The following is a 4,648-nucleotide window of genomic DNA, read 5'->3' on the forward strand; positions in this document are numbered from 1 at the left end:
GCTGCTTATTCTCTCTCTCAGTACCTAATTAGGTCTGATTGAATTTAAGATGTATGTCCATCACACCAGCCGATTGCTAATTGCTCATTAGAATTATAAATTTTGGTAAGCCAGAATAGTTAGAATTATTATGTTTGTATATTCCCTTAGAGCTGCAAATTTTTTCCTTGAATTTTGCTCAAAATCCTACCTGCTACTCACTCCTTGCAATGTTACATTGTCTTGCCTTAAAGTCCCGATATGGCCCCTACGCCTAATGAGCCTCACTTGTTTGGAAGCTGAACCCAGGTGAGCCCACACGACCTAAGGGTCGGCCCATTTGTCACTGGGTATTTTGACTTTTTCCCCCTTACATAAATTTTCATTCAATATCAAAATATTTACATTCGATGTTCCTGCATGGATGGCACAGGAGAACTGAAGAAGGTAGTGGAACGATGGGTCCTACCTGCTGGCTTCCATGACACCGAACAGTATTATTCAACCTTACTTTCTAAGTTTTCTTGTGTCATAGACTATCCCGATTAATACAGTATGTCCCATTCCTAGGGTTTAAGAGAGAGACTTGATCCATAATTTTCTTTATTCAGTTTAAGGGCTTGTGCACTCTTCCATACTTTAATCTCCCAGACTGATTCCCTGTAATCATTACACTTATTTAATTTTTTTATTTTTCAAATAATAATGCCTACCTCTAGAAAATCTTTATAATAACAAAGAAAAAATATAATTATGTTTGTTTCAAAAAAAAAAAAAAAAATACAGCATGGCACTTCTATTTAATAATTTTACAATGATATAAAACAATAGTTTTAAATTTTTCTAAAGAACAAATAATATATGTGAAAATAGAGTACATTACCTTTAAGTCTTAAGAGCCAAAGAAAATCTTACCGGACTAAGTGAGGTAAGTTGGGCTAATATGCCCTTTCTAGATTCCTAGAGTGGGTTGAGTCTGTTTGGGGTGCAGATATCTATGGTTATCTACGGATACGTCCCTAATTATACACAATATCTTAGGATAGTCGTTCTGGGGGTTAGAACCCCATGATACCTGACGACAATTCTCTTGTAATATCACGCGCAGAAATATTATACAGTAGGAAGCTGCCAGAAGGAACTTTCATCAGGACGACATGGCTATCTCGCCCAAAAATAGATTTTTCCTATGTCAAAATCCATTTAATGCAATATAGCATAAGCTAGGCCTCTTCAAACATCTTTAAAAATACCCTACTCAAGGTTTATATGCAATTTTAGGTTAGGCTATAGAAGGTTACTGTCAAATATTAATATCATGTTATGCAAAATTAGTCATTTATTTTAATCATGTCTTTGGTAATATGTTGATAGCCGTTTTCTTTCCGTAGCTTGTAAGTTGACGTTCCAAAATTATTTCGCTCACACACTTGTATTTATTTCTAGATAATTTAATTATGTAAACCTTAATTAATTGCTGATAGTTTACACAAATTATAAGACATTACTCTTAGTTTATTTGAGATCAGTGAACGCTATTTTCTATGATGATTTTAAATGTTGTCATGTTTATAAAGTCGTTGGTTTTTGAGAGGAAAATAAAGAGAAGGAGGAGCCACATGTAATTTCAATCCTATGAAAGTTACTGTCTGACTTAAGTAATTCATAGCAATGTCCCCATAGAGGTCATTTGATGCCCAGAACCCGGAATTAGGACTATTAATACCCGGTAAGAACTATCAGTAACTCTTTAGAAGCTGCATCCAGTGATATAGTTATAAAGGAGCAGTTACATAGGGCAAAGGCAGCGGCTGTGGGCTGGGTGACTAGAATTAGTAATAGAATAGATGTCCTACTAGTACGAGACCCTCTTCCTACCTCATGTGAATTAGTAGAAGCTCTAGAAGAGATGAATAATATACTTTTTAAGATAGAAGAAGGGCAGGATAAATTCTAGGGCTGAGTACAAGAAGGGCCAATGTCATAAAACCATGTTATGAGAAAAACGCATGTGAAAGATTGCTTCCTTTACTAAAAATCAGGCTAGTACAGCAAACGAAAGCTCCTTTTTTTTTCAGACTGCTTATCTTTTAAACTGTTATTTACTGACCAAGGCATTGCATTGTTTTTCATTTTGAAGAAAAAAATATATTAGACCAAACTTTGAACCTTTTATTTACTGCAAATTGTATGAAAAAAATTTGCATTATTGGAGAAAAGTATTTTAAACATTTTGAAGTTAATCTATATCCTTCTTGTAGCTATTATACATTACAATATCTGTAATATTCTTGCTTAGAATAAAAAAAAATCCTAAATCAATGGCTAAAGAAAAGTGAAAAAAAAATTACATGATTAATTTACAAACACAAATAGATTAATCAAATTTACTAAACAAAAATTGGTACATTTTTGGCATGTTGAGTAACATCCTGAATCAATGGCTAAGGAAAAGTGAAAAAAGGAGTGATTAATTTACAAACAAGTATATTAATCAAAATTAATGAAAAAAAATCTGATTAATTTTTGACATGTTGAGTTCCAATAAAAAATTAATGATCCATAGTAATTGTGCCATCAGCCATAACACTCACACATTGGGTTCATCCTGTAATCAAATATCATCTGAAGCATCTTCTGCTCCATGCAGGCTTCTGTTAAAATGTCTGCTTACTGCAGAAATAAGCGGAAGGAGATCCATCAAGTCCTTCAACTTCTTGGGTGGAATTTTCCTTGGTCCCTCTTCAAGCTGGGGGAGAATCCAAATTCCTTTTTCATTTCTTAAATCTAAATGCTTCTTCGGAAAAGGCCTGTCCAGCATATAATTTGGCCAATTTCATTTTGGTTGTATTCCATCTTCTTAATTTTCATCCAATTTACTTGTTGTCCATTATTATCTTTATGGCGATTCACCAGGGGGCCAGCAGACATATACAAACTTTTAAAATTAATGAAATCTTCTGTTTGCATTTCAGTCACTTGTAACTTATTTTTTTCTATGGATTGCTCTGATTGTTGTGTTCCAGTCCCGTGGCACCTCAATGTTTGTAGCTGATTTTCTATATTTTTCTATCAAAGCATGTACTGTGTCTGCTTCCATGTGTGTATGGCCAGGTTCTAAGAAAGAACGCATTATTTTTATTCCCTTACTCCTGGAAACATGCATAAGCATGGCTGCAAATAAATGGTTCCTAATTTGGCCACCACAAGAGTCACTATATAGTCGAATGTCCTCAACTGGGTAAGTTAACAGGCCCCAAATTTGGAACCAGGCACAGGCGCAAAGCAATTTTTCCCAGGTTTCATCCTGTTGCTTTGTCTGTGGCGTCGTTCTCGAGGTGCGCCGCATAAGACTTTGTTATGATACAACATGGGTAGGACGCACAAGTCGGAGCTTCAGATACTCGCAGAGATGTAGCTCTTCAAATTTTTTTGGTCTTAATTTTGGTACCACACTACTAAACTGTATTGTCAATTTCGTGTGCTTTTACATTTTGCTAAATATCTCAGAGTGATATTAATGAAAGTTGAAGAGATTTTCACTGAACATTGGTGAATAGTGTCGCTATGCAGTGATGCTGCATTCTTTGTGCTAGGCTACCGGATGTTCAAGTATATAGGGGAAAAAAAAAAATTCCAACTTTTTAGGTAGGCAAAAGGCAGAAGAAATTCCCTTCTGGGAAAAGACTCGATGAGATTTTGGAATCTTAGTGATTTTAATAATATTGAGTGTGCTGATGACACGTGTTTTTATCAGAAATATGGTGACGTGCCCCAGGTGGACATCATCGACCAGGGAAGTGTAAGCAATTTTTCCCCCTCAGCACTCTCCTATTCGACCCCATCTAGCACCTCTTCAGAAAGTGAGCCTCCATTTCACCTTTCTTCGCATTTTCAAAGCAAGAAGAGGATACAATTCCCTATGAAGAAGGTTAAGATGCCTGTACCATGCAACGATGGTGACGACAACGATGTAGACAACCCTCCCATGACCTTGATCCCCTTCAGGAGCCCGTTAGGGAAGGCCCCCATCTCCACCAGTGTGCCATCAATCAGTGCTAATAGAGTGTTTTTCGAATGCCAGCCCTGTGCCCTTTTCAAGTGCCACCCCAGTGCCTTTTTCAAGTGCTACCCCACTGCCTTCAACGAGTGTCACCTGAGTGCCTTCATCAAGTGCCATGCCAGTGCCCATTTTCACCCCTGTCACAGATTTGGTGTTTTTCAGCCTATGACCTTGAAAATAGGCATGAATGCTGCCATGCCATTCAACTTCATTATGCAGTTCGCCAAAGTTACTTATGTAGGCTATAATGTTAATATTTTCTACAGATTATTTTCTATATATTTATACTTTTATATACTGTACTTATTTTTCTAAATTTTCCAAATAAAATACTTTAAATGATTGGTTTTTAATTTACTCCTAACATAATATTGAGGAATGAATATTGTTAAATAAGAAACTTAAAGAATTTGAATATATTTATTAATAAGGAAGTTATATGGTCCGAAAGTTGAGGTCTCATTTATGGTACCACATTGGTAATGGCATACCCGCTTTGGAACTTAACCAACCCAGAGTTAATGTCATCTGAGAGGCCATTCAACCATTTCATTATACATGAACCTATTTCTTAGCGACCTCTTTTTGCAATCGTTTCATCCCACA

Source organism: Palaemon carinicauda, chromosome 10 (genome assembly GCF_036898095.1).
Source record: "Palaemon carinicauda isolate YSFRI2023 chromosome 10, ASM3689809v2, whole genome shotgun sequence".
Lineage (NCBI taxonomy): Eukaryota > Metazoa > Arthropoda > Malacostraca > Decapoda > Palaemonidae > Palaemon > Palaemon carinicauda.